Source organism: Haematobia irritans, chromosome 3, assembly GCF_050003625.1.
Source record: "Haematobia irritans isolate KBUSLIRL chromosome 3, ASM5000362v1, whole genome shotgun sequence".
Lineage (NCBI taxonomy): Eukaryota > Metazoa > Arthropoda > Insecta > Diptera > Muscidae > Haematobia > Haematobia irritans.
The window spans coordinates 64,093,041-64,118,129 of NC_134399.1; positions in this window are offsets into that span (position 1 = coordinate 64,093,041).

Genomic DNA, 25,089 nt, shown 5'->3' on the forward strand with positions numbered 1-25,089 from the left:
AACGTTCGTGATGGCGTATAAAGAAAGGAAACACCAGAAGAATAACAACCTCTTGATTCGTCTTCATTTTGAAATCTTCAATTGTCAGGTAACTTTCAATGACGCTAACCTTTTGTGAAAAAATTGGTTTATAATTTTTTATACTTGTAGGTATTGAAATTGTAAAAGAAGGAAAAAACCGTTAGGCAGCAACTTATTAAAACTGCAAGGTACAAGGAGAAGACAATAAAATACGTTTTACAGTTGACAACATTACATGGAAATTGGAAATAGTGGAATAATAAACTAATATTTCAAGGTCAATCGATGACGTTGATTCTTAATAAATATATTTAATATATTAATAAAACATGTATTTTATTGAAGAAAAATTGCCTATGTAAATAAATAAAATTGTATTTAAAAACAGATGCTAACAATTGTCTATACATAAAAGAGGAAAATAACAATTACATTTATATTTTAATATACGTTGATGATATAATTATTGCATCGAAGTCTGAACGTGAAATAGAATACGTTATAAATAATATTGGGAAGTATTTTGATTTAAATGATCTTGGATCGTTAAAATTTTATCTTGGCATAAATTTTACCAGAAATAGAGATGGAATATTTTACATGGATCAAATAACGTATATTGAAACTGAATCGGAGCATATATGGCAAGATGTTGAAATCAATGAATTAATGAAGTAATTATAAAATTCGGATTCAGAAGGGGAGATGCTGACAATTGGCTATACATAAAAGAGGAAAATAACATAAAACTAACAAAAGGTATGTAAGATTTGTCCAAATGAATGAAAAAAATTCAATAAAATCATTCCATATATGAATTCAATTCAATACAATTTTTTCATTCTTTAGTATAGTGGCACATAAATACAGGAAAATGTTAACTAATATATGGAATGTATTCTACCTAATTTCTACGTTCCAAGTTCAAGACACAATTCTCTTTTAAAATTGGGTTTGGCGTACTTGATTGTAGGAAGCAAAACTTAATTTATCGTTTTTCAGTGTTTTTTCTTCATATACTATCAAAGACCTTTAAAAACGTGTTAATGACAAATTTAATTTCCAAATTCAGACTCGACTTCCTGTAGAAATTATGCTATGTGTCAAGTAAACAACGTCTTTAAAAAGTGTTGAAAACATGTTGCTTTGAAAATACAACAAAATTAAAGACACTTTCGTTAATTTTAAATAATTTTTCTGAATTATTAACCTTAGTGGACAAGGAAACAAACGTTATATCAAAGAAATGCGTCTTCTTTTCTAAGCAAAATTCGCATTCGTGTTTTAGGACATGAAATATTTGGTCACACGACAATATTGTTTTGAGTGTACATTGTATTATATTTGTACTAAAAGATTCCGATTTGGTTCTATGGTATGTATTTGGCCGCATAAAGTTTAAGTTTTGGGCCATGTTTTAAACATCTTTGACCCAGAACATATCCTGCAAAATGTGGACGGTGAATATGGAACAATTTTTTCGCAAAAGTTCGAATGTATACGATATCTCTAACTGACGAAGTTTTTTTATAAGAGCATACGTTAAAGTCAACAAAGAAAGCATATGTTTTCTTCCGTTCTTTATTACGAAGGCTGACGATCGAAGCCAGATTATAAATATTGTGAAGTATCCTTTTCTAAACCCAGCTTGGAATTCATTCAGAACTCTTTAGTATTCTGTTTGAAATCTTTCGTTCAGAACACCCATCAGCATTTTGGCTAAGCAATTCAACCATTTCTGGTTTTTGAGCATGTAAAACATTTTGTTTCTGGCATTGAAAGTTGTACCATTTATCTTTGAATATAAAATTTGTATTCTTATATATTTGCTATCTTGATGATTCTGATATGACGCATCTTTCCATTGTAGTTTTCCCAGAAACGTTAAAGGCTTTTTGGCTTTACGTTCAGTTGGAACTTTGTATATTAGAGTAATTGGTAAGTGATCCGACCATACATTGGAGCATATGAAAAACATGTATTTTTATTAGTGTACGAAATTGTTCCTTTGATTTTATTGACAAATTTCGATAAAATTACGAAACTTTTTCCAGCAGTTTAGCTGGTTTGAATTGCTTCTTAGAGATAACTACGCTAAAGAAAGAAGTTTTATCGAATGAACGAAATATTAGACAAGCGAAGATTTCTTTGTGATGCTACAAAAGCAAATAAAAACATTTATGTAAAATAGAAAGTCGGGCGGGACAGACTATATAAAACCGTAAACCATCCCTTACTGAATTAGTAAACATTGTTTGTGGGATATCTGTGGTATAGGTTTGGGAGATAAACCGCATTTCCATATTTAAGAACATTAAGGGGTACATGTTTATCACAATCTGAACAGAAATGTCTGATAGTAGGAGCTATAGTTGATTGATATTACAGGAGATTACCTTGTGCAAAATTTTAGTAAGATCGGTTAATGTATGAAGCTACTATGGTCAAAAATGTAGTTATTAGGAGAAATGTGTGAAAATTGGGCGCTACACACACACACACATATATATATATATATATATATATATATATATATATATATATATATATATATATATATATATATATATATAAATTTGAGCACGATTGTTTAATAAATAAGGCTATTAGGGAAATCGGAAAATCGGATGATACATATTAGAGGTGTGCACGTGACACGAAATTGTCGTGAATCGCGAAAAATTTCGTGACTCACGCGTGAGTCGTGAGTCACGCTGATGGCAACGGCGTGAGTGTGCGTGAGCGTGATTAACAAACCAAAAGTCGTGCGTGAGCGTGAGTCACGAAAATAATTGTTTTCGTGAGTGTGCGTGAGTAACGAATTTCGGAAAAATACCCTCACGAAAAAAATCCCTCCCACGGACATAAAACGCTTACCAAATGAATTCATTTACAATTTTAGTGACACCTGGGATGTAAAGAGTGTAATAACGCTCTCGATTTTAATCATTCTCATGTTTTCAAACATGTTCCTAAGGTAAATGAGACATAAACTTATTCGTGAGTCAAGACATTTTTCGTGATCCACGATATTTTTCGTGAGTCACGACATTTCGTGCGTGAGTGTGCGTGATTACAAAGTTTCTTTTCGTGAGTGTGCGTGAGCTTGAGTAAGATTTTTCCGTCGTGATTGTGCGTGAGTAAAATATTACTCACGTGCACATCTCTAATACATATATATTACAGCTTTATTTAAATTTGAATCGATTTCCATGATTTCGTTTTTTTTTTTTCAAATATAGTTAGTACTATAGAAGATTAGAGTAAGCCAACTTTGAGTAAGATCGGTTTATAAATAAGGGTTTTATGGTCAAATTTGGGAAAATCGGGTGATGCCTACATATGGGAGCTGTAGCTAAATGTGAAGTACTATAGAAAATTAGATTTGGCAAATTTTGAGTAAGATCGGTTGAAAAATAAGGGACTTATGGCCAAATTTAGTAACCCAACAAAAAAATTTGGAAGTTCTTCTTAAGGCACAACTTTAAAAGCACTTCCAAAAATGTCCTCCCAAAGATGTTCTTTATTTTAACTGCACAGGAAGTTCATTTGAGTCAATTTTTTATAACTCGCTTTTTTCATATTTTTAATGGGAAATTTAAAATTTTATTGTTTCAAATGGTTAAAAACAGATTAACCCCCATTTTCATAAAGCTCCGTTAGTGTTCCGTTTACTAACCAACTTTTAAACCGTATTATGGACGAAGCTGTCATCTTGCATATATATTCCATATGCCAGTTAGGAACTTAACTGACGAAAATTTTTCAATTAAAGTTAACTGGAGAGAAGATATTAGCAATTTATTTTCTGTTAACTGGCAGTTAAAGCCTAACGGAGCTACATGAAAATGGCCGTAAAAGTTAATAAAATGCTAAATCCTTTGTTGAAAAGTTGCGAATTTTTCAAAATATTTGATGTTAATCGTTCCAGACAAGCGTTATAATGCATTAAAAAACATAAACAAATTTAAAAAATATTAATTTGACAAAATATCAAAAAATTACTTTATTCACATCCAAATCACTGGATTCGCATCACTCCTTAAGTGATGCAAATTCAGTGCAACGGCTGTTGAAATGGTGGACATCCGTCCTATGACAAGCCCATGTTAAAATCATCGCTTCTGCGCCAATTTTGCACCACTTCCGGATCCAAAAAGAACATTTTCACTACTTTTTGGCGACACTTTTTTTGCTGGGAAATGAACGAAATCTAACCAATTAATCGAAATCGGGCAATACATATGTATGGAAGCTATATCTAAATTTGATCCGATTTTTTCCAAATTCAATAGCGTTCCTTGTACCAAGAAAACGCCATATACCAAATTTCATCAAAATTAATAATAATTGCGACCGGAATCCTGCGAGCAACAAATAAATGGACAAACGGACGAATGGACCCCTAGTGTTAGATCGAGGTGATTCTTAGTCGATCGGTATATATTTTATGAGGTCTAAAATCAATATCTCTGGTAGGCACATTTTTTGGCAGATCAAAGTCATTATATCCTGACCACTATGTGGTTTAGGGTATAAATAGTAGAGGCAGTCTATACAATGCTAATCATAAATTCATTTCGTTTTCTTTGGGTGTACCGATATTTTGATATGTTACAAACTTAATGGCAAACTTTGTATGTTTTATAGAGTATGAAAATTCCTAAAATTCTTTTCTATCAATATATAAAAAACACACACACACACCACCACCACTATTTTTGAAACTTTGTCATTTTCGGTAAAAACAAAAAACTTTCAATTTCTTTTGAGATGTTGGGGTCACGATCATTTCATGTTCACTTCACTTTTCTGTCCCCATTACATCATCGCCATGCTGTTAACATGCGCTTAACACCGTGTGAATGGTCGGATGGCTAAACATGAAATGAGTGGAAGATGAGATACGAAATGATGTGGTGGTACTGGTGGATCCCACCAAAAAACACGTTTAGTTTTTTAATGTTGCCCAGGTAATAAAAGACAGTCAGCTACCTCCAATGATTTGCTGTTGTTTTGTTAAGAACCGCACATCTGTTGCTTACATTGTTTATGTGATCGTGAACTTGACGTGCGTTTATAATTTATTATAATGTGTACTATTATTACACATATATTACTATATATCTGTCATTTTTTACAGTGGCGCACGGTTGAATATGTTTATTTTCAAATTTTAATTTTTATACCCTTCACCACTACTGTGGTACAGGGTATAATAAGTTTGTGCATTTGTATGTAACGCCAAGAAGGAAAAGTCTGAGACCCATCGTTTAGTATACCGATCGTCTTAGAATTAAATTCTGAGTCGATTTAGCGATGTCCGTCTGTCTGTCCGTCTGTCTGTCTGTTGGTGTATTTTTGTGTGAAAAGTACAGCTCGCAGTTTTAGTCCGATTATCCTAAAATTTGGTATTGGGTCCTGTTTCGGCTCAAAGACGATCCCTATTGATTTTGGAAAAAATCGGTTCAGATTTAGATATAGCTGTCATATATATTTTTCACCGATCTGGTCATAATTGGCGTATATATCAACCGATCTTCCTCAAATTCCGTACATCCGAATATTTCATGAGTCTCGAAAAACTTGCAAAATATCATCCAAATCGGTTCAGATTTAGGTATAGCTCCCATGTATAGCTTTCGCCCGATTTACACTCATTTGCCCACAGAGCCCAATTTTTTGCTCCGATTTAGTTGAAATTTTGCACAGTGAGTAGAATTAGCATTATAGATATGCGTGTCAAATTTGGTGGAAATCGGTTCAGATTTAGATATAGCTCCCATATATAGCTTTCGCCCGATTTACACTCAAATGACCACAGAGGCCATTTTTTTGTTCCGATTTAGTTGAAATTTTGCACAGGGAGTAGAATTAGAATTGTAGCTATGTGTGCCAAATTTGGTTGAAATCGGTTCAGATTTAGATATAGCTCCCATATATAGCTTTCGCCCGATTTACACTCATATGACCACAGAGGCCAATCTTTTACTCCGATTTAATTGAAATTTTGCACAGGAAGTAGAATTAGCATTGTAGCTATGCGTGCCAAATTTGGTTGAAATCGGATCAGATTTAGATATAGCTCCCATATATAGCTTTCGCCCGATTTACACTCATATGACCACAGAGGCCAAATTTTTGCTCCGATTTAGTTGAAATTTTGCACAGGGAGTAGAATTAGCATTGTTGCTATGCGTGCCAAATTAGGTTGAAATCGGTTCAGATTTAGATATAGCTCCCATATATATGTTTTTCTGATTTGGACAAAAATTGTCAAACTACCAACATTTTCCTTGTAAAATCGCCACTGCTTAGTCGAAAAGTTGTAAAAATGACTCTAATTTTCCTAAACTTCTAATACATATATATCGAGCAATAAATCATAAATAAACTTTTGCGAAGTTTCCTTAAAATTGCTTTAGATTTCAATGTTTCCCATATTTTTTTACTAAAATTGTGTTCCACCCTAGTGCATTAGCCAACTTAAATTTTGAGTCTATAGATTTTGTAAAAGGACCCTATACCAAATTCTAGGACAATCGGACTAAAACTGCGAGGTGTACTTTGCACACAAAAATACATCAACAGACAGACAGACAGACAGTCGGCAGACAGACAGTCGGACAGACAGACAGACGGACATCGCTAAATCGACTCAGAATTTAATTATAAGACGAACGGTATACTAAACAGACTTTTCCTTCTTGGCGTTACATACAAATGCACAAACTTATTATACCCTGTACCACAGTAGTGGTGAAGGGTATAAAAATGTGAAGTGTTTTAAAAAATTTGGTTTAGCCGGAGTCTAGCAAAATTTTTACGACTCCGACTCCGACTCCAGCAAAATCTTCAGACTCCGACTCCAAGACTCCAACTCCGCTCCACAGCCCTGAGAGAAACAATTTTTTCAATGGTTTTACTTTTAAGGCGGAAAAGGGATTTTTTTGAAAATTTGCTTTTTGCATCGATATTTTTTGAACCACTTAACTTATCACAGATCCAATTATACACGAGTATTAATATTTAAGTACCAATCGGACATTTCTAACTTAAGATATGATTTGTTTAGTGAAAAAAGAGGTGTGCAGGTATCTTATGTACCCTTCACCATGAAAGACTGTCATCCACAGTCGACTAACGCGTTTTTCTAATTAACCCTCTAATGCCCAATCCCGCCTTGAGGCGGGCTTCGTTAAATGAAGAAGCTTTTAGTAAAGCACATCTTAAGCCAACAAAAATGGGTAAAATAAAAAGAAAACTTTGTTAAAACTGTTCAAGAGGCTTTGCAGCAGATGCTGAATTTTACCGTATACATTTTTCTTGTGTCGTTTTCTTGGTTTTGTATCGTTAAGATTGAATATTTAATGCTGGCAAAAAAAATTGGGGCATTAGGGGGTTAAATTTCCGATTTCAAGGTATCTCTAAAAACGTTTTAAAAATAGTTTACATGTCGACACTGTACATCAAATTTTATTATGAAGTTTTCCAGAAAATAGTTAAGTTAACCAACATAAGAGACCTAAAATAGTACCAAGTTAGATTAGGTTAGGTTATGTGGCAGCCCGATGTATCATACTCACTTAGACTATTCAGTCCATTGTGATACCACACACGCAAAGAAAAAAAACGTTTGGAAAACGTGTACCGAAAACGTTTTTCTTTTGTTAGAGTTTTTTGAATTGCTTCGAAAAGTATACACTTTTATCACCAAAAAAAATTCGTTTGTTACAAAATTTTTATTTTTTCATTAAAAAAAGTTATTTTTGAACCAACATCACAGTCCATTTCGTTTATATCAAACACTGTTCTTTTCTAAATTTAGGTCTTTAATAAGACACATTTTACAGTTCATAGTAAAAATTTAATATAGTAGAATGTAATGTTGAAAATTTTTCGGAATCTTCCGATCATATCTGGAATATATGTAAAAAAAAAAAAAAAACTTTGGTCGAAGCAGGGATCGAACCCACGACCCTTGGCATGCAAGTCAGACGTAGCAACCACTGCTCCACGGTGCCCAACTAAATGTATTTTTCTGTTAAATAAACTTTGTTTAATCGGCTCGTGGGCGCCGCAAGCTATGCTATATAAATATAACTTAGTTATATGGGTAATTGTCTATTGATGACAATAATGGCTACATGGCTCAGTGGATAGTGTGTTGGCTTACAAATTGCATGGTCCGCGGTTCGATTCTCCGTCCAGGCGAAAGGTAAAAAAAAATTTAAAATTTAAAAAATCGTATAATTTCTTCTACATTGTTTGTGTTACAGAAAAAGGTGCTAAGAACTAAAAAACTTCGTGGAAGTGGGAAAGATGTGAGGGAAAATGCAATTAGACAGAAAAAAAATTTTTGAGTTAGTCTTTATGAAATTGTTTTTACATCCTGGAAAAGAATAAACGTTTATCACAAAAAAATATGCTTTTCCTCCAAATACACTTCCTTTCAACGAAAAGCAAATGAGAAACGAACCTTGTTTGTCAAAAATTTCGTTTGGGAGGAAAGAATTATTTTTTTGCGTGCATTGGTGAACTTCTCTCTTATCACTGAGTGCTGCCCGATTCCATGTTAAGCTCAATGACAAGGGACCTCTTTTATAGCCGAGTCCGAACGACGTTCCACATTCCAGTGAAACCACTTAGAGAATCTTTGAAACCCTCAGAAATGTCACCAGCATTACTGAGGTGGGATAATCCACCGCTGAAAATCTTTTTGGTGTTCGGTTGTAGCAGGAATCGAACCCACGACCTTGTGTATGCAAGGCGGGCATGCTAACCATTGCACCACGGTGGCTCCTTACCAAGTTAAAGTACGAGTATATAAATCTCGTGGTGTAGTAAAAGTGGACTTAACTACAATCCCATCATGAACTAACATTTAAAAGAATGATAAACTAGAGAAGTAAAAAAGCCCTTAGAGCCAAATCACGGTCAATGTATAACTACAGTTTAGTTCAATTTACAATGGAAAGGATTCAGTGTATGGTATTTTTAGTGTATGAGGATATGTTGTCAGGGAAAATATTGTATGCGTTGCATGGGTTCAATCCCGACCGAACACTTCAACATTTTTCCGAGATGGTTGATCCCCTCTCTGATTGTATTAGAAGCTTTTCTAAGCGGTTCCATAATAATGTGAAACGTCGCACTATAGGGCCAATGACCCGATTCTGTGTAAAAAATCAGTTTTAGTGGAAATTGGAAAACTGATAACGTAAATCTGTTGCAGACATCCCAGTGGAGAAACATGTTGTAACTACCCAGCAAAAAAATTTGGAAGTTCTTCCAAAGGCACAACTTTAAAAGCACTTCCAGAAGATGCACTCCCAATGATGTTCTTTATTTTAACTACCCAGGAAGTTCTTTTAATTCAATTTTTTATAACTTGGGTTTTTTCATACTTTTAATGTGTAATTTGAACCTTTTTATACCCTCCATCATAGGATGGGGGTATATTAACTTTGTCATTCCGTTTGTAACACATCGAAATATTGCTCTAAGACCCCATAAAGTATATATATTCCGGGTCGTGGTGAAATTCTGAGTCGATCTAAGCATGTCCGTCCGTCCGTCCGTCCGTCTGTTGAAATCGCGCTAACTTCCGAACGAAACAAGCTATAGACTTGAAACTTGGCACAAGTAGTTGTTATCGATGTAGGTCGGATGGTATTGAAAATGGGCCATATCGGTCCACTTTTACGTATAGCCCCCATATAAAGGGACCCTCAGATTTAGCTTGTGGAGCCTCTAACAGAAGCATATTTCATCCGATCCGGCTGAAATTTGGTATATGGTGTTGGTATATGGTCTCTAACAACCATGCAAAAATTGGTCCACATCGGTCCATAATTATATATAGCCCCCATATAAACCGATCCCCCGATTTGGCTTGCGGAGCCTAAAAGAGAAGCAAATTTCATCCGATCCGGCTGAAATTTGGTACATGGTGTTGGTATATGGTCTCTAACAACCATGCAAACATTGGTTCACATCGGTCCATAATTATATATAGCCCCCATATAAACCGATCCCCAGATTTGGCTTGCGGAGCCTCAAAGGGAAGAAAATTTCATCCGATCCGGCTGAAATTTGGTACATGGTATTAGTATATTGTCTCTAACAACCATGCAAAAATTGGTCCATATCGGTCTTTAATTATATATAGCCCCCATATAAACCGATCCCCAGATTTGGCTTGTGGAGCCTCAAAGAGAAGCAAATTTCATCCGATCCGGCTAAAATTTGGTACATGATGTTGGTATATGGTCTCTAACAACCATGCAAAAATTGGCCCACATCGGTCCATAATTATATATAGACCCCATATAAACCGATCTCCAGATTTTGCTTGCGAAGCCTCAAAGAGAAGCACATTGCATCCGATCCAGCTGAAATTTGGTACATGGTATTGGTATATGGTCTCTAACAACCGTGCAGAAATTGGTCCACATCGGTCTATAATTATATATAGCGCCCATATAAACCGATCCCCAGATTTTGGTTGCGGAGCCTCAAAGAGAAGCAAATTTCATCCAATCCGGTTGTAATTTGGAACATGGTGTTAGTATATGATCTTTAACAACCGTGGCAGAATTGGTCCATATCGGTCCATAATTATATATAGCCCCCATATAAAACGTTCTCCACATTTGACCTCCGGAGCCTCTTGGAGGAGCAAAATTCATCCGATCCGGTTCAAATTAGGAACGTGGTGTTAGTATATGGTCGCTAACAACCATACCAAAATTGGTCCAATCACACAAAAATTGGTCCATATCGGTTCATAATCATGGTTGGCACTAGAGCCAAAAATAATCTACCAACATTTTATTTCTATAGAAAATTTTGGCAAAATTTTATTTCTAGAGAAAATTTTGTTAAAATTTTATTCGGTTCATAATAAAATTTTCATCATTGTAAGAATTTTATTTCTATAGAAAATTTTGTCATAATTTTATTTCTATAGAAAATTTTGTTCAAATTTTATTCGGTTCATAATCATGGTTGCCACTCGAGCCAAAAATAATCTACCAAGATTTTATTTCTATAGAAAATTTAGTCAAAAGTTTATTTCTATAGAAAAATTTTATTTCTGTAGAAATTTTTGTCAAAATTTTCTTTCTATAGAAAATTTTGTCAAAATTTTTATTTCTATAGAAAATTTTGTGAAAATTTTATTTCTATAGAAAATTTTGTTAAAATTTTATTTCTGTAGAAAATTTTGTCAAAATTTTGTGTCTACTTTGTCAAACTGAATTATATACGTATTGGATCGATCTTTTTTGATTTAATATATACCACTATGGACTTACATACAATTTAGAAGATGGTGTTAGGAGGTTTTAAGATACCTTTCCATCGGCAAGCGTTACCGCAACTTAAGTAATTCGATTGTGGATGGCAGTGTTTAGAAGAAGTTTCTACGCAATCCATGATGGAGGGTACATAAGCTTTGGCCTGGCCGAACTTACGGCCGTATATACTTGTTTTGTTTCAAATAGGTTAAAAACAGAGTAAGAATTCACAAAATGGTACAAATCATTTAAATTTTGTCGGAAAAAATGTTAAATCCAATCTGAAAAATTTGTGAATTTTTGAAAATATTTGAAGTCAAACGTTTCCGACAAGCGTTAGAATCCATTAAAAATTTATAAAAAATATTTATTTGACAACATATCACACATTTTTTTTAATTTACATCCAAAACATTGAATTCGGATCACACCGAAAGAAGTGATGCAAATTCATTGCAACGGCTGTTGAAATGGAGGACTTCCCTCATATGACAAGTCCATGTTAAATTCATCGCTTCTGCGTCAATTTTGCACCACTTCCGGATCCAAAAAGACCAATTTCATTACTTTTTTGGCGACGCTTTTTTTGCTGGGTAATTGTAACTTCTAAGATTGTTTAAATTTCGATACACTAGTTAAACAACACATTGTAGAAAATTGGCTGTAAAAAAAACTAATACGTGAATCTACTTTATCTAAAATGGTAAATATTACCACATGTAAAGGGTGATACGGTCAAAACTTGGTCAATATAAACTTGACGTATTTCTTTAAATTTTGCATTTAAAAAACCTGAACACCCCCCATTTTGAAGATGTGTGTGTGTGTATAGAATGTTGCTCCTATTTTGATTTTGGAATTCACTCTTCAGTTGTCAAAATGCCGTCCAAGTAAGAAGAGCAGCGTATCAAAATTTTGCTCGCGCATCGCGAAAATCCGAGGTACTCGCACGAAAAGCTGGCAAATTCGCTAAAAGTTGCCAAATCAACCGTTTCAAATGTAATTAAAGTGTTTGGGGAACGTTTGTCCACAGCCAGGAAGTCTGGATCGGGGGGAAATCGAAAACCGGAAGTCGCTGAGTGCATCGAGCCAAAAAACGAGCCGGACTATCGACTTACAAGAAGGTAGTGACTCCAAATCACGATGATAAACAAAATACGACGGCCAAAGCGCGATCCCGGAGGCTGTACACGACGATGCTGACGAAGTTTGACTGCGTGGTAATGGACGACGAAACCTACGTCAAAGCCGACTACAAGCAGCTTCCGGGACAGGAGTTTTATACGGCAAGAGGAAGGGGAAAGGTAGCGGATATTTTCAAGCCCATAAAACTGTCAAAGTTCGCAAAGAAATATCTGGTTTGGCAAGCCATCTGTACCTGTGGCTTTAAAAGCAGCATTTTCATAGCTTCCGGGACTGTCAACCAAGAAATTTACGTGAAAGAGTGTTTGAATGAACGTCTGCTGCCTTTCCTGAAGAAACACGGTTGTTCCGTACTGTTTTGGCCGGATTTGGCATCTTGCCATTACGGTAAAAAGACCATGGAGTGGTACGCCGCCAACAACGTGCAGGTGGTTCCCAAGGACAAGAACCCTCCCAACACGCCAGAGCTCCGCCTAATTGAGAAATACTGGGCTATTGTCAAGCGGAACCTAAAGAAGACCAAAAAAACTGCTAAGAACGAGCAGCAGTTCAAGGCAAACTTTCTGCTTTCTGTGGCGAAGCAGGTGTCAAGAGTGAAGCCAGGCAATTCGGATTTGGAAAAGCGAAAGCCTAACTGAATATTTTTCCTAAATTTTATACTAATTGAACTTAAAAAAGAAATTTAATTTGATTTTTTAAATAAACGATTTCACCGATTTACACGCGTTTTCCCTTGACAAAATTTTGACCGTATCACCCTTTATGTAGAACAAAACTATTAAAAGCTTATATGTTTTTGTGTAAAAAGCAATGTGTTATGTTATAGTGATATTTTGTTGTAATAGTCATGTAATGTTTGTGTTTCGTGGAATAGAACTTTCTGTATACACGTGAATTTACAGACCTATTGGTATGGAAAAAAGTTATTGGGTATAATTTTATGCAATGAAAAAATTAAAAAAATCAATGTTGTTGAAAATAAAAAACTGCAAAACGATCGGCCAAGCCAATCCAAAATGGCAGAAACATAAATAGCAGATGCGTCATCTGTACCCAATGTCTGTTTGTGGAAATAGAAATAAATATTATAATAAAAACCGACTTGATCATGCAAAAAAGGACACCAGGATGTACAATATAACAGATATTTTCAATAAAGCCATCTTTGTGCACAAGTTGAAGCAAATCAATTAAGTGCATATCGAGTAAAATATATACATACGAGTATATCTAAATCTCAACCGATTTCCACCAAATTTGGCATGTATCGCTAGAATGTCAATTTTACTCCCTATTCAAAATCGGTTTAGAACTTTGGCCTCTGTGGTCATCAATTAATCAAATTTAATTGATGACCACATTTGATTAAATCAATTAATCAAATTTAGCACACTAGAAAATACTACGACAAGTACTCTTTATGTCAGATTTGAAGCAAATCAGGGTGAAACTCTGGCTTTTGGGGCATTAAAAGTGCATATCGGAAGAAAGATATATACTGGAGCTATATCTAAATCTGAACTGAATTCTTCCAAAATTTGAAGTTGATTGGTCGAACATTTCGACTTAGTCCTTGATTACATAAAAGATGTTCACAGAGAGACTGGTGCAGGGTATAAATATGAATGTTTACAGTGGGCTGAAAAGTCTAAGTGAGCCTGCAATATACTCAGACAGTCAACCCACAATAAAATCCTTGCACTCTATGTTCCTTAACTCGAAAACGGCCATTGACTGCCGCAAATCACCCAATATGGGTGCATGGCCACAGGAACATACTAGGGAACAGCGAAGCGGATGAGTTAACAAGGCTAGGAACTACCTTACGTATTCTAGGGGAACTATAATCTGTTGGTATGCTCGTGAGAAGCCGGTTATGATGGCAAATGTTCGATGGGAGAATTGCAAGGGTTGTAACGACACCAAGCAAATATGGCCCCATTTAAACTTAAACCGCACACTAGATATGCTAGTGTTTTCAAAACGTCAGATATCACTACTGATATCTGCTATTACGGATAGCGGGTTGACAGGCGAGTTTCCAAAACTATTGGTGTGAATTATAACGACTACTGTATGAGCTGTTATAATGCAGAGTAATAGGAACCAATTAAACCCTTGTGCGAGTGTCCTCCATTTTGTATAAGGCGTAAGCAAATTTTAGGGGCATATAGCTTTAGATTACTGGCGGACCCACCATCATAGAATGGTGACGGGGGTATAATAAGTTTGTAATTCCGTTTGTAACACATCGAAATATCGATTTCCGACTATATAAAGTATATATATTCTTGATCAGGGAGAAATTCTAAGACGATATAAGCAGGTCCGTCTGTCTGTCTGTTGTAATCACGCTACAGCCTTCTATAATGGCGCTACCGTCCTGAAATTTGGCACAGATTCGTCTTTTGTTTGCAGGCGGGTCAAGTTCGAAGATGGGCTATATCGGTCCAAGTTTTGATATAGTCCCCATATAAGCCGACCTCTCGATTTGGGGTCTTGGGCTTATAAAACCTGCTCAATTTGCCTGAAATTGGAAAGCTAGAAGTATTTTAGAACAGTCAAAAAGTGTGTCGAAAATGCTGAGTATCGGTCCATGTTTTGATATAGCCCCCATATAGACCGATCTCCCGATTTTACTTCTTGGGCTTCTATAATCCGTAGTTTTTACTCAATTTGCCTCAAATTGGAAATCTAGAGGTATTCTTGGACCACAAAGAGGTGTGCCGAAAATGCTGAGTATCGGTCCATGTTTTGATATAGCCCCCATATATACCGATCTCCCGATTTTGCCTCTTGGGCTTCTAGAATCCGTAGTTTTTATCCAATTGGCTGAAATTGGAAATCTAGAGGTATTCTAGGAAAATAAAGAGGTGTGCCGAAAATGGTGTGTGTCGGTACAGTTTTTGATATAGCCCCCTTATAAACCGGCCCTCCGATTTGGGTTCTATATTCTAGAACTACAATTAGATGTGCTGAATACTGTGTGTATCCATACATGTTTTGGTATAGCCCCCATTACACCGATCTCCCGATTTAACTCCTAAGGTTTCTAAAAATTGTACTTTTTATTCGATTTGCCACAAATTGAAAATATACTGGCATTTTAGACCCATAACCAGGTGTATATGATTTAGTTTTATCGGTCCATTTGGTAAGGCCTCCATATAGACCGATTTCACTTCTTGAGGGTATAGAAGGCGCATTAATCGTTAAAATTGCTTGAAACTGAATGCAAAATTTACTGATTTTACTTCTCGTAATCATTTAAATAATTGGGGTAAAAATCTACAGATTTTAGATTTCAAATAAAGGCGTGTTTATGATTCCTCTATTCAGAATCTGATCTAGTCTTCATAGGTAAAATCTTTACATTTATATTCGCGAAGCGTACTGGTTGAACTAATCTGCCTGGGAAAATATCTGTCAGCCAACCCCCCTGAAATTTTCAAAGGAAACTCTTACCGAGCAAAAAAATTTGGAAGTTCTTCCAAATGCACAACTTTAAAAGCACTTCCAGAAGATGCACTCCTAATGATGTTCTTTTAATTCAATTTTTATACCCTCCATCATAGGATGGGGGTATATTAACTTTGTCATTCCGTTTGTAACACATCGAAATATTGCTCTAAGACCCCATAAAGTATATATATTCTGGGTCGTGGTGAAATTCTGAGTCGATCTAAGCATGTCCGTCCGTCCGTCCGTCCGTCCGTCCGTCCGTCCGTCCGTCCGTCCGTCCGTCTGTTGAAATCACGCTAACTTCCGAACGAAACAAGCTATCGACTTGAAACTTGGCACAAGTAGTTGTTATCGATGTAGGTCGGATGGTATTGAAAATGGGCCATATCGGTCCACTTTTACGTATAGCCCCCATATAAAGGGACCCTCAGATTTGGCTTGTGGAGCCTCTTACAGAACCATATTTCATCCGATCCGGCTGAAATTTGGTATATGGTGTTGGTATATGGTCTCTAGCAATCATGCAAAAATTGGTCCACATCGGTCCATAATTATATATAGCCCCCATATAAACCGATCCCCAGATTTGGCTTGTGGAGCCTCTAAGAGAAGCATATTTCATCCGATCCGGCTGAAATTTGGTACATGGTGTTGGTATGTGGTCTCTAACAATCATGCAAAAATTGGTCCACATCGGTCCATAATTATATATAGCCCCCATATAAACCGATCCCCAGATTTGGCTTGCGGAGCCTCAAAGAGAAGCAAATTTCATCCGATCCGGCTGAAATTTGGTACATGATGTTGGTATATGGTCTCTAACAACCATGCAAAAATTGGTCCATATCGGTCCTTAATTATATATAGCCCCCATATAAACCGATCCCCAGATTTGGCTTGTGGAGCCTCTAAGAGAAGCATATTTCATCCGATACGGCTGAAATTTGGTACATGGTGTGGGTATATGGTCTCTAACAATCATTCAAAAATTGGTCCATATCGGTCCTAAATTATATATAGCCCCCATATAAACCGATCCCCAGATTTGGCTTGCGGAGCCTCAAAGAGAAGCAAATTGCATCCGATCCGGCTGAAATTTGGTGCATGGTATTGGTATATGGTCTCTAACAACCGTGCAAAAATTGGTCCACATCGGTCCATAATTATATATAGCGCCCATATAAACCGATCCCCAGATTTGGGTTGCGGAGCTTCAAAGAGAAGCAAATTGCATCCGATCCGCCTGAAATTTGGTACATGATATTGTTATATGGTCTCTAACAACCATGCAAAAATTGGTCCACATCGGTTCATAATTATATATAGCCCCCATATAAGCCGATCCCCAGATTTGGCTTGCGAAGTCTCCAAGAGAAGCAAATTTCATCCAATCCGGTTGTAATTTTGAACATGGTGTTAGTATATGATCTTTAACAACCGTGCCAGAATTGGTCCATATCGGTCCGTAATTATATATAGCCCCCATATAAAACGTTCTCCAGATTTGACCTCCGGAGCCTCTTGGAGGAGCAAAATTCATCCGATCCGGTTCAAATTAGGAACGTGGTGTTAGTATATGGTCGCTAATAACCATACCAAAATTGGTCCAATCACACAAAAATTGGTCCATATCGGCTCATAATCATGGCTGCCACTAGAGCCAAAAATAATCAACCAAAATTTTATTTCTATAGAAAATTTTGTCAAAATTTTGAGAAAGATTTTCAAAATTTTATATCTATAGAAAATTTTGTTCAAATTTTATTCGGTTCATAATCATGGTTGCCACTCGAGCCAAAAATAATCTACCAAGATTTTATTTCTATACAATATTTTTTTTTTTCTAAAGTTTATTTTTATAGAAAATTTTGTCAAAATTTTTATTTCTGTAGAAAATTTTGTGAAAATTTTATTTCTATAGAAAATTTTGTTAAAATTTTATTTCTGTAGAAAATTTTGTCAAATGTTATGTCTACTTTGTCAAACTGAATTTTATACGTATTGGATCGATCTTTATTGATTTAATATAAAGGGTGATTTGTTAAGAGCTTGATAACTTTTTAAAAAAAAAAAACGCATAAAATTTGCAAAATCTCATCGGTTCTTTATTTGAAACGTTAGATTGGTCCATGACATTTACTTTTTGAAGATAATTTCATTTAAATGTTGACCGCGGCTGCGTCTTAGGTGGTCCATTCGCAAAGTCCAATTTTGGGCAACTTTTTCGAGCATTTCGGCCGGAATAGCCCGAATTTCTTCGGAAATGTTGTCTTCCAAAGCTGGAATAGTTGCTGGCTTATTTCTGTAGACTTTAGACTTGACGTAGCCCCACAAAAAGTAGTCTAAAGGCGTCAAATCGCATGATCTTGGTGGCCAACTTACCGGTCCATTTCTTGAGATGAATTGTTCTCCGAAGTTTTCCCTCAAAATGGCCATAGAATCGCGAGCTGTGTGGCATGTAGCGCCATCTTGTTGAAACCACATGTCAACCAAGTTCAGTTCTTCCATTTTTGGCAACAAAAAGTTTGTTAGCATCGAACGATAGCGATCGCCATTCTCCGTAACGTTGCGTCCAACAGCATCTTTGAAAAAATACGGTCCAATGATTCCACCAGCGTACAAACCACACCAAACAGTGCATTTTTCGGGATGCATGGACAGTTCTTGAACGGCTTCTGGTTGCTCTTCACTCCAAATGCGGCAATTTTGCTTATTTACGTAGCCATTCAACCAGAAATGAGCCTCATCGCTGAACAAAATTTGTCGATAAAAAAGCGGATTTTCTGCCACTGATTTTGGTAATAAAATTCAATGATTTGCAAGCGTTGCTCGTTAGTAAGTCTATTCATGATGAAATGTCAAAGCATACTGAGCATCTTTCTCTTTGACACCATGTCTGAAATCCCACGTGATCTGTCAAATACTAATGCATGAAAATCCTAACCTCAAAAGAATCACCCTTTATACCACGTATGGACTTACATACAATTTAGAAGGTGGTGTTAGGAGGTTTTAAGATACCTTGGCATCGGCAAGCGTTACCGCAACTTAAGTAATTCGATTGTGGATGACAGTGTTTAGAAGAAGTTTCTACGCAATCCATGATGGAGGGTACATAAGCTTCGGCCTGGCCGAACTTACGGCCGTATATACTTGTTTATATCTTGTTTTTTTCATACTTTTAATAGGTAATTTAAAGTTTTTTTGTTTCAAATAGGATAAAACCAGAGTAAGAATTCATAAAATGGTACAAATCATTTAAATTTTGTCGAAAAAAATGCTAAATCCAATCTGAAAAAATTGTGAATTTTTGAAAATATTTGAGGTCAAACGTTTCCGACAAGCGTTAGAATCCATTAAAAATTATAAAAAATTATAAAAATTATTTATTTCACAAAATATCACAGAATTTTTTATTTTACATCCAAAACATTGAATTTAGATCACACCTAAAGAAGTGATGCAAATTCAGTGCAACGGCTGTTGAAATGGAGGACTTCTGTCCTATGACAAGTCCATGTTAAATTCATCGCTTCTGCGTCAATTTTGCACCACTTCCGGATCCAAAAAGAACATTTTCATTACTTTTTGGCGACGCTTTTTTTGCTGGGTATATTTGATTCATGGTGGTGGGTATTTAAGATTCGGCCGAACTTACTACTGTATATACTTGAGAGAAGTTCACCAATGTGGAATCACAATGGACTGAATAGTCTAAGTGAGCCTGATACATCGGGCTGCCACCTAACCTAACCTACTTGTCATATGATGTTGAAGGGTCAGTTGTAGCAAATATATACGTATTTTGAAAGTCTTTTAAAAATATTCTATTTAAATTCATGTATTTCACGAAATGAACAGTTCTTGTGAATTTATTTCATGTGTTTGAATTACATCATGAATATGTGTCCAAATAAATTTAATGATTGTTGTCCGTGATTTTTGTCTTTTGTCATCACAATGAATTGGGGGTCAGTAAGGTCTCTAAACACAAACAAGTAAATCAAGTAAGTGGCCATTTATGCCAACTTCATGGACTTATTTGTGGTGTTGTATCTGCATGACTTCATGAAGGATTATGCTGTGAAACTGGTTCCTAAGATTAATATTTACAGGTACTTGGTAACACCATATACTTCAGTTTCCAATATCCAGTTGTTTAAGATGAACTTTGACAAAAAGGAAAGGTAAGTTCCATGAATACGCAGTCATTATTTTTGAAACTGAGTCAAGGTTAAATTAAGAATGACCACATGTATATGGATTCTTCTTTGAAGAAAGGGAGCCAAATTTACCAAACATTAAAAAGTTGTTTGGCCCTGATTATTTTAATTTTTCTTATTACTTGGCATGCAATGTGGATGCCAAGTAATAAGAAAAATTATTCACTTTGCATATTGTTTTATTTTACGATGAACATGAGATTTTGGCAGGTTACGTCGGAACTACTCTAAGATGATTAGGAATCAAATAAAGAGTCACACATTTCTTCGAACATCACATCACATCAGAACAATAAGAAGGTATTTATTTTTAGTTTAATGTATATAATAAAGAAAGTGATTAATTTTAAAGTTTCCGGGACAATTAGTATGTCATTATTATCAAATCTTTAACTAAAAAAATAAAAGTTTATATTTATTAAATAAAATAAAATTTGGTCTAGGTTATATGTAGATTTTGAAATATCGAGCTAGTAAGAGAAAAAAATCAGTAATTTAAAACAAGTACATACAGCAGTTCGGCCAGGCCGAATCTTAAATACCCACCACCATGAATCAAATATAACACACTGAAAAAAAGTGAACCCACCAGGAAAGATAACTTTCGATTAATTTTAGAAAAATTGGAACTGTTTTAGAAAATTTTAACTAAACGGTATTACAAGCGCTGGCATCACTCCGATATGGCAAAAATAAGTAAATATTTTTCGACAAATTCAAGAAAATTTATTAGACATAACTAAATTTTTTCAGTAGTTGAAAAAAAATTTGTAGTTTTAAGAGAAATCTTGGAGTTCAAAATTGCAAGAATGTCTTTAGTGACATACGAAGTTCATGATGGAAACATTTTTGGTAAAATTTACAAATTTAAAGAAATAATGAACTATTTTGTAAGAAATACGAAATTAGGAAATCTTTATGCTTTATTTGTGTATAACTTTTTCCCGTTTTTTAGTTCATTTAACTAACATACGCAAAAAATTATTTGACTAAAATAAACTTTTTCCAAACATAATGATTCTATGAACTAATATAAAGTTAATATGGCTTTAGTGAAATAGAGAGTTCACTTTTTTTTGAGTGCAGTTACCTTTGAAAACTCTTCGTCGTAGCGTGTTATTTGATAATGTATAGAACAATAATATATAGGAATGGTTAAATAATGCCTTGATTTGAAATCTTAAATCAATAGATCGGGAAATTTTACTTTCAGTTTAAAGCAACTTTCATAATCAGTGCGCCTTCTATACCCTCAAGAAGTGAAATCTGTCTATATGGAGGCCTTATGACAAAAAGTAAATCCGTTAGAATTTCAGGCAAATTGGATAAAAACTACGGTTTACATAAGCCCAAGGAGTTATGCAATGCCAAAAATATACACCGATACACAAAAAACTGCACACATATTTGTGGTTCTGAAAAACCTACAGTATTTAGACCCCAAATCGAAGGGCGAGTTTATAAGGTGGATATATCAAAATCTATACCGATACACAATTTATTCGGAACACCTATTTATGGTCCCCAAATCCTCTAGATTTCAACTTTCAAGCAAATTGAATAAAACCTACGGTTTCTAGAAGCTCAAGAAGTAAAACTGGGAGATCGGGCTATATGGGGACTATAGCAAACCATAGGCCGAATACACACTATATTCCGCACACCTGTTTGTGGTCCTAACATAACTTTAGATTTCTAATTTCAGGAAAATCAGATTGAAAATATGGTTTCTAGACGCTCAAGAAGTAAAATCGGGAGATCGGTCTATATGGGGGGTATACCAAAACATGGACAGATACACCCCATTTTAGACACACTTATTTGTGGTTCTAAACTACCTCTAGATTTCGAAGTTTAGGCAAATCGGATAGAAACTAAGGTTTCTAAAAGCCCAAGACCCGAAATCGGGGGCTCGGTTTATATGGGGGCTATACCAAACATGGGCCGATATAGCCCATTTTCGAACTTCACCTGCTTGAAGACAAACTACAAGTTTGTGCAAAAATAAGCAAGATACCTTTATTATTGAAGGATGTAGCGTAATTACAACAAACATCCAGACAAACAGACGGACATTGTTATATCGTCTTAGAATTTCTCTCTGATCAAGAATATATACTTTATATTTTTCGATGTGTTACAAACGGAATGACAAACTTATTATACCCCTATGACCATTCTATGGTGGTGGGTATAAAAATATTGAAATACTTCATTTTAAAACTGTTTTTTATACCCTCCACCATAGGATGGGGGGTATATTAACTTTGTCATTCCGTTTGTAACACATCGAAATATTGCTCTAAGACCCCATAAAGTATATATATTCTGGGTCGTGGTGAAATTCTGAGTCGATCTAAGCATGTCCGTCTATTGAAATCACGCTAACTTCCGAACGAAACAAGCTATCGACTTGAAACTTGGCATTAGTAGTTGTTATTGATGAGGGTCAGATGGTGTTGCAAATGGACCATATTGGACCACTTTTACGTATAGCCCCCATATAAACCGACCCCCAGATTTGACTTGCGGAGCCTCCTACAGAAGCAAATTTCATCCGATCCGGTTGAAATTTGGTACGTGGTGCTAATATATGATCTCTAACAACCATGCAAAAATTGGTTCATATCGGTCCATAATTATATATAGCCCCCATATAAACCGATCCCCAGATTTGAACTCCGGAGCCTCTTGGAGGAGCAAAATTCATCGGATCCGGTTGAAATTTGGTACGTAGTGTTAGCATATGGTCTCTAACAACCATGCAAAAATTGGTCCATATCGGTTCATAATTATATATAGCCCCATATAAATCGATCCTCAAATTTGAACTCCGGATCCTCTTGGAGGAGCAAAATTCATCCGATTCAGTTGAAATTTGGTACATTAAGCTAGTATATGGTCGCTAACAACCATGCCAAAATTGGTCCATATCGGTCTATAGTTATATATAGCCGATCCCCAATCACACATAAATTGGTCCATATGGCCAAAAATAAACTAAACCATCATTTTATTTCTATAGAAAATTTGACAATAGAAATAATATTGTCCAGATTTTATTTCTATAGAAAATGTGTCAAAATTTTATTTGTATAGAAAATTTTGTCAAAATTTTATTTCTATAGAAAATTTTGTCAAAATTTTATTTCTATAGAAAATTTTGTCCAAATTTTATTTCTATAGAAACTTTTTAAAAATTTTATTTTTATAGAAAATTTTGTCAGCATTTTGTTTCTATAGAAAAAATTTGTCAAAAGTTTACTTCTATAGAAATTTTATCCAAATTTTTTTTCTATAGAAAATTTTGTCAAAACTTTATTCCTATAGAAACTTTTCCAAAATTTTATTTCTATAGTAACTTTTGTCAAAATTTTATTTCTCTAAAAAATTTTGTCAAACTGAATTACTCGTATATACGTATTTAATCGGCCTTTTTATACCCTCCACCATAGGATGGTGGAGGGTATTCCGTTTGTAACACATTGAAATATTGCTCTAAGACCCCATAAAGTATATATATTCTGGGTCGTGGTGAAATTCTGAGTCGATCTGAGCATGTCCGTCCGTTCGTCCGTCCGTCTGTCCATATCAAGTTCGCAATTGTATATAGCTCCCATATAAGCGACCCCCATATTTCAATTCTGGCTCTCTACGTATCGTGCAAAAAGTCCATATCGATTCGTAACTATTTGCATATACTTGTTTTGTTTAATATATACCCCGTATGGACTAACGTACAATTTAGAAGACGGTGTTAAGAAGTTTTAAGATACCTAGTCATCGGCAAGTGTTACCGCAACTCAAGTAATTCGATTGTGGATGACAGTCTGTAGTAGAAGTTTCTACGCAATCCATGGTGGAGGGTACATAAGATTCGGCCTGGCCGATCTTACGGCCGTGTATACTCTTTTCTATTCTTTTGCTTTGCATAAATAGTGGTTGTATCTTAAAAGATACAGTTCGCATTACACTAAAGTTTATACACCCTCAAAAAAAATCGCTTCTTTAGCATATGTTCCAAACATATTTTGCAGGAAGCACATATATTATTGGATACTGCCGAAACATTAATATGTTTGTTTTATGTGAACATATTATATGTTTGGAAGCATTTTGAGCCCAAAAATATTATATGCTTGGAAGAATTTTTCCCAAACACGATTGTGCTCATTCCCTAACATACTCGTAATTTTCACTTCCACGAAATTTATTAGTTCTTGGCACCTTTTTCTGTAATACAAATAATGTTGAAGAAATTATTCACTTTTATACATTTTTTTAAATTTTACCTTTCGCCTGCACGGAGAATCGAACCGAGGACCATACAGTTTGTAAGCCAACATACATTTGTTTGCCACGTGGAGCAGTGGTTAGCATGTCTGCCTTATATGCAAAGGGGCGTGGGTTCAATCCCTGCTCCGACCGAAAACTTTTGTTTTTTATTTACACATGTATATTTATACTATATTAAATTTTTATAATGAAACTTCGAAATGTGGGTTATTAAAGATTTAAAGACGAAATTGACTGATTTTTGGATAAAATATTATTTTTATTGCAAAAATAACAATTTTATAACAAACAACTGTTTTTGGTACAAAACTTTAAAATTTGGAAGGAATTCAAAAACTCTAACAAAAGAAGAACGTGGAGTCGAGTATAAACATACATAAATAATTTTATAATATAAACATACATTTATTTAGGCGTGAACAGTTTTTTACTAGCATTTAACACCATCGCTCTAAAATGCCTTTTATTTTTCTTTAATAATTTATTTTAAAGAAAATAAACTTTTTCAATTGTTTTAGCTGCAAAACTCGAACTTAATGCCCGCTTTTATATTTGATGGTGTCCGTCAACTCCTCGTGGACTACTTATTAATAAAGAGGAACTAAACTTTGCTTTTTTAAACATTTTACTGTGTAATTTTTCAC